Raw genomic sequence first — 7,782 nt, forward strand, 5'->3', positions numbered from 1 at the left:
CCCTGGTTTCATCATTCAGTCTAAGCTTCCAGTTCTCCTTCTGGAAAAGGAACGGGTTGCATTAGATCAGAGATGGCAGATAGGTTTCCATTCAAATGCCAGTTGCAGTCAGCTGATGGTGGCTGCTGGAGGTGCTGGTTGAAAAGGATTCTGAGGCTGTGGTCAGGCTCTGGGGACAGGTGTCCAGATAGGATAAAGTGTCTACCTGGGGGGTACATGTAGCAGGTGTAGGTGAGCACACCAGGCATTTACCTTCACTGCACAGAGTCATCTCTAATACCTTTTAGTTTTATGAATCTATAACCAACAAGGGTACTTGGATTTGGTAGAAACTGAATTTTAGAATTATGTGGGGCAGCTCTGTGTAATTTCTGTGATTTATGTCAGAAAGCTTTTCCTGGGGTTCTGCAATGCAAGAAAAAAGAATTCGAGAACTGTATATTGGGGTGTAACTGGGGTAAATGGGCGAAGAAAGCTCTCTGGAAGTTCCCCCAACATCTCTAGGAAGTAAAGGGAGTGCATTACTTAGCATTACTTTTATTTCTCCCATTTCATAAGGACAGAATCTGAGTCACAAAAGGTAGAATTATCTGCCTTAGGTCATTTGTAGGTCCAGGCATATATTTAAGTCACGTAACTCACTCATGCTTTCTTTCCTGGCAAAACAAGTTCTAGTTAATTCAATGCACTCACAAGCCCCACCTCTATACCTCACCTGCTTATTCTCCTCCATCCCTTATGAACCCTTCACCCTGGCAGTAGTGACGAGCTTCCTGTCACTCCCCTGGAAGGCCTTGTTTATTCCCTGCCACCACCATGCCCCTCACCCTGGGGAAACTCGTTTCTGTAGGAGCCCTAGTAGATCAAACCCAACAACTTCCTGACTCTCTCCACTCCATGTTCCTTTATGCTTAATAGATGTTATGAGGAAACAACTATTAGTATGCTAATAAGCAATTATTAGCCACTTTAAATGTCAAACCAACGCTATTGTCCCGGGAAATGATTTGTCACCTGGAACAAAACCACACTTTAGAATGTGCAAATGCTTTAAGACAGCATTCCAGGGAGCAGCAACGTTATACAGCAGAACACATATTAGGCTTAGATCTGAATTTCAATCTTGGTTTTACTATTTCTTAGCTATGTGACTTGGTTTCCTCATGAGTAAAATGGAAACAGTAAGGACAGTTGTGAGAAAGAAAGGACAGAATTATACAAGTACCTGTTATGGTGCCTGCACATCACAGGGGTCCAGTAAGTGCTAAAATCATGTCATAAAATATTACTTCAAAATGTCACACACCAAAAAATACCAAAGTTAAAAATACTGAGAGCACTCATGATTTTGTGTGTGTGTGTGGTTAGCAGTTCAAGCTGTAGTGATAAGCAAGCCTCTGGAGCCCTTTGCATCTGGCCAGGACACCAGGGAGAAGGGCAAAAGGAAACTGCTGCAACACAGGAAAACCCATTTTAAATAAACCATTACAAATCATATGGTAAACAATATAGGCCAGAGTGATGCTAGTAGGTCTTTTAACTGCTTAAATGCTGCACTGGGGTGTCATCATGGGAAAGCAGGCAATGTTGTACCAGAAACAGGAAGATGGAATGGAGACCTTGGGGTTGGGGAGGCCACCTAAGTCTAGTAAAGGAACGGTTCTGACAAGTCAGGCTGCCTTTCTGCTGCAAGCCTATCTATCCTGGTTTGGGGATGAGGACCAGCTGTCCTAGGAGTGGGTTTGGTTAACTCAGAGGTGTTTCCCAAGGGTGCATCCCTGCTACCTGCCTCTGTTCTCATTTCTGCAGGGTGTTTCCAGTCCCTTAGCCCTCTTTTGAAGATGAAGAAGCCAATGGTCAGAATCCTTATGTTCCGATTATACCTTCTTTGTTCTCAAAAGCTGATCATCTAACTATAAGAGTTGAATTTCATCAGGCAACAGACAAAATCATTTCTTTGTTTAAGAAAGAATGTAATGAGTGATCACACTTATCAGGATGCTTTGGGCAGGCACTTCCATAGCTCGATGGTGGAAAGGAGGTTGGTATTCTCTGCAGAGCAGTTTGGTATGTGCATCAAGGATGTAACAGCATCTCACCCTTTGACTCAGTGATTCCACATTCTGAATCTATCATAGGAAATAACAGAACTTTTTACAAAGACTTTACGGAAAGTGGTAGTATTCTTTTCTAGGGTATATCAGTAGGTCTCACTGGAGGGGCCATTTGCCCCCAATCCCCAAAAGGTCTGATAGAGGAAAGTACCCCAGTGCCCTAGTCTTTGCATTGGACTCCAGGGAAAGATGGCTCACAGTGACACCAGGTGGATTCCTGGGACCCCTCCAAGTTGGCCTTGGTACCATTTCTGCAGTGTTCCTGGAGGACTAATGGAGTAGGTGAAAGTGATTCATGTGGGTAGACCCCATAAATGGTTGGTTGGGTCCTTTCTGAAAGCTTATTAGGATTCTAGCACAAGTCTGAGCAGGGGCATTGGATGGATGACTGTAGAAATGCCAAGAAGAATGGCATTCTCAACTTTTCCTGCTTGGAGGTGTCTTCCCAAACATGTTTGCCTAGCCATGCCTGGCTTTCACCCTCACCTTCAGCTTTTAGGTAATCTGGACTCATGGGCTCAGTTCTGTCATCACAGGGCATTGAGGGCAAGAAGCTCGGGCAGCAGGTCAGCAGGTGTGCATTTGACCCCATTCCACCGCTCCTTACCTGTGATCTGAATACTTGAGGGCTCTGAACCTCAGAGGTAATAACAGTATAGGGAAGAGGTCCAGATTTCATTTATTCTGTCAGCAAGAATTTGAGTACATTCTCTGTATGAAGCATCTGTGTGGATGAAGGTATGGAGTACAATACAAGTTGGTCTCTTCTTTCAAAGAGCTTCAAGTTGAATGGGCAGATTCACAACTCAGGCAGTTTCATGCATGATACACACTCTGATGGATGGGGACAACAGGAGTACAGAACAGAGGTATCTAACCCAGACCAGAGGGTAGTGGAGTGGGGGTGGGGAGATAGTAGAGGTTGGGGGTTGAGGGATGAGTTTGGGATGGGGACAAGTCAGAGGCAGCCAAGGGAGAAGGTCCAGGAGAAGCAACAGTCTGTGCTCTAAGAGGACAGTGGTGAGCATTGAAGAGAGAGCAGCCGGGGCAGTGCTGGTAGCTCAGCGGTTTAGCACCGCCTTCAGCCCAGGGCCTGATCCTAGAGACCTGGGATCAAGTCCCATGTCAGGCTCACTGCATAGAGCCTGCTTCTCCCTCTGCCTATCTCTGCCTATCTCTGCCTATCTCTGCCTCTCTCTCTCTCTCTCTCTCTCTCTCTCTCTCTCTCTCAGGAATAAATAAAAAATACTTAAAAAAAAAAAAAAAAAGAAGAGAGAGCAGCCAAAGATACCATGTGTGCCACTGGGGAAGATGATCCTCAGATCTCTGAAGTCCCCACTTTCACCACTCTAGGACTCCTCCCTGCATCCCCTACACCGCTAAAAGCACTGACACGTGTAGATATGATATGATGACTGAAACTATTATACAAACATCTGAACAGAAGTTCCCATTGTCGAGTGATGTCACATGTCTAAGAGCACTTTTCTAGAGACCCAAACAAGTCACTTGGGGTAACAACCTAATAAAGAAACAATGTTTCTACAATGGAACAATGTTTCCTAAGCTGAATTCCTGGCACACAAATAGATTTGAACCTGCTGTGTCCTGAGTGCATCCTGGGAGAGAGGAGCCAAGGCTTGTCTCCACCATCCCTGCTTGCCTTGGAGCTTTATTCTCTCCTCCTGGCACCTTCAAAAAAAAAAAAAAAAAAAAAAAAAGGGTGTGGTAAAATACACACAACATAAAACTTACCATCCTAACCATCTTAAGTGTACCATTTAGTGACATTAAACACATTCACATTGTTATTCAGCCATCACTTCCCTCCATCTCCAGAACTTTTTTGTCATCTTCTTTTAAAAAACTCTTCCTGTCTTTTTCTTCCTCTTTTCTAGGCACTCAACCAACCTTAATGGAATTTATTTACAATTTGATTGTTGAATGTACAATCCTTCATTCTGAAACCTTTCAAACAAGTCCACTGTGAATTCATTTTAAGTTGCTCTTTACTTGCATAATGTTATTGGTTGATTTATTTTCCCTCCTGGAGGAAGGACCAGATTCTATCCACTGTGAATTCACTGTTGGAGGCAAGACATTCTTCCTCTGTACCCCATGTATTCCAAAAAGAGTTTTTCAGATAACATAACTGCCACACAGATGACATAAGATGTCCTCAACAGGGCAAAAGATTCTTGGGCATATGAGATGGTCAGATGGGTAGGCCAATACCAAGAAGACACACTTTACTCCTTCTTCCACACTGATGTCCCCTGGCCAGGAGAGACCACTGTGCTTGTGGATAAACTCATAGATGGATTTGTTACCTGTGCCAGGCATTGACTTGACTTGAACACTTGACAAGCCATTTGGCAATTGTTTTCCAAATGACAAGTCAGTTATTCCAATACTGTTTACTTCCATTATAATAACTGAATTATCATTTATACATAATTTTTTTCCCAAAAATTCTTATTCTGGTCTGTTGATCTAGCTTATTTCTACATGAGCATCATCTGCTTTATTATTACAGTTTTAAAATATGATTGAAATGTGATTTTTTTTTCATTTAAAATTTTGGCTTGATCGATGTGGATGAGCTGGAGGGTATTATGCTGAGTGAAATAAGTCAATCAGAGAAGGACAAACATTATATGGTCTCATTCATTAGGGGAATATAAAAAATAGTGAAAGGGAATAAAGGAGAAAGGAGAAAAAAATGAGTGGGAAATATCAGAAAGGGAGACAGAATATGAGAGACTCCTAACTCTGGGAAACGAACTAGGGGTGGTGGAAGGGGAGGTGGGCGGGGGGGGGTGGGGGTGACTGGGTGACGGGCACTGAGGGGGGCACTTGACGGGATGAGCACTGGGTGTTATTCTATATGATGGCAAATTGAACACCAATAAAAATAAATAAAGTAAAATAAAATAAAATAAAATTTTGGCTTGAATATTCTTGGATTTACTCATACAGATGGAATTTAAATCTGGAATCACATGACAAAAGCACCTCATTGGGATTTTGATTGGAATCACATTAAACATTTTATAGTTTACTTTGGAATGTTTATATGTTTGCAAAATTATGTTTTTTCAACTAGGAAAATGAAATATGTCTCTTCATCTATTAAGGTCTTCTTAAGATTGATCAAGATAGACATGGCTTTTACAATCTAGCAAGAAGGCTGAAAATTTTTAAAGGATTTTAATAAAATGTGATGAGCATTGCTAAGGGAAGTATTACAGAAAACTTTGCATACCAGATCACCAAATGATTTGTATAATCATAAATAATACATCATTAAGCATACTCACTCATGCTTACACACTCACACACAATCATTCACGCTCACATACATCACACTGTTAACCTGCCCTGTGCCTCTGCCTGTCCTATTTCCTCTACTGGGAATGTGGCCGCTTATTCTCTAACCCCCTTCCTTGCCCCTACGTTGCCTTCAGAGTGATTTATTTGTCATTTAAAAATCTTAGTGGTGTCATTCACTTTGGCACTTTCCTTATTCTCCTGCACCCAGTTCACCCCTGGCTCATTTCTATTTCTGTACTTATCTACATATCCATCAGGGCACACACTGTGGACTCCAGCCCTGTTCTGACCCCGCTGCTATCTGTGAGCTCTCAGAGATGCACACTGCATGGCATGTCCTGATGCCTTTGTGAGTGTTTGTTGTCCTGGGCTGGAGGCTTTGGGAGAAGCTTTTAAGGAGGTTACCATTTCAAGCATCTTCTTATTGTTTTCCCCCAACACACACCTTCCTTCCTAGTGAAAGCTCCATGTTGCCTAAGCTCATGGGTCAGCAAATACTTCATTTCCACTGGCCAGTGTTGTCCTTGGCAGAGGATGGTGGAATCAGCAGCCCTGGGTGGAGAAATGGGGAATGAGCAGACGTGAAAGACTCCGTGACAGAAGGTCTCTAGAGCAGATGTATTTCAAAACACTCCAGGCTCAGACACTCCATGCTCCACTTTACTTCCAGAACCGCTCCCTTTGCAAAACTCTGCTTAAAACAATAAGAGCATAAAGGGCCTGGCCCTGCCTCCCTTCAGCAAACCTCTCCTCTCCACAGGTGCACAGCAAGGGCCTTTTGTCTCTGATGGGACAGGCCCAGGCTGCAGTGAGAAGGACGTGAAGTGTGGGGCCCATCCAAATATTAACTGTGGACACTTTCCTAGTTTGAAAACATGAGATCCTCTGTACTAAGAGCCTTGCCTTCCAGAGAACACAATCACTTCTGTTTTTCTTTTTCCAGTGGACTGAGGCTTAATATTGGCAGTAACTTTATCTTCACATTGCCCAAGGTTGAGACAGTCAGGGCTTAAGCCTGCTGATCTTTGGACAACATCTGCTCTCCATTGATCTTTTTTACCTGGGCCCCAAAAGCAGGAGATAAATAGAGAAAGAGGAGAACACCATGAGGGGCCACAGGGACCTCTGGAATGCTGATGAACTTCATCATGTCTTCAGGGGAAACCTTCCCTAAATTGATGTTAAATATATTTTACCTCCACTATCTGATATTTAAGATGCCACTATAACCTGTAACCAAAATCAATATTTTTCATGTCATTATCTGGTCATACAAGAAAGGTCAATTTATCAAATCAGAAAATGTTGCACAATGGAGCAACATTTTTTTTTTAAAAAATTAGATCCAATTGAAACTAGGTTGTAGTCTATCTGGTTCAATTGTCATTTTCTCAGGATAGATTCTAAAGCTAAATTGACAAGTATGTCAAGAAAAGTTAGGCTCACTTTCAATTCAGTGTGTAGTCTTAATTGAACATTATTCCTAATAACTGACACTGCCGTGGCCTGAGGCCATGGGGGAACAGGTATGATAGGCTCCTGTCAGCACTAGCCATGAACTCAGACTTGAACCAAAGTGAATCAGGAGTGCTTTTTCCCACTAGAACAGTGGATTGAGAAATTATATTTTGAGTTGTTTTAAAAAATGCTATCATCTAAAAGTGGAAACCACCCAAATGGCTATCAACTGATGAATGAACAAATAAAATGTGACATATTTATACAATAGAATATTATTTGGCTATAAAAGGGAATGAAGTATTGAGACATGCTACAACATGAGTGGATCTTGGAAACATGATGCTAAGTGAAAGAAGTCAGGCACAAACGGCCACATTTTTTTTTTAGTTTCTTTAAATTTAAACTCAATTTGCTAACATATAGTATAACACTCAGTGCTCATGCAATCAAGTGCCCTCCTTAGTGCCCGTCACCCAATTACCCCATTCTCCACCCCCTCCCCTTCCGCCACGCTTTGTTTGTTTCCCAAGAAAGGCCACATATTTTTTATTCCATTTATATGTAATGTCCAGTATAGGCAAATCCATAGAGATAGAAAGTAAATTAGTGCTTTCTGGGGAATTTGGGGAGTGGCTGCTAATGGCTATGGGATTTCTTTATGGAGTAATAGAGATGTTCTAAAATTTATTATGGTCATGGTTGTGCTACTTTGTGAATATATTAAAGATCACTGCAGTTTACACTTTAAATGAGTGACTTGTATAGTATGTGAACTATATCTCAGTAAAGCTTAAAAAAGAAAATCTGTATAGTTTTGTTATATATACAGACCCATTTAAAGCAACTCCATTCAATGTTTCAAGGGGCATCTCTT

This window comes from Vulpes vulpes, chromosome 9, assembly GCF_048418805.1.
Source record: "Vulpes vulpes isolate BD-2025 chromosome 9, VulVul3, whole genome shotgun sequence".
Lineage (NCBI taxonomy): Eukaryota > Metazoa > Chordata > Mammalia > Carnivora > Canidae > Vulpes > Vulpes vulpes.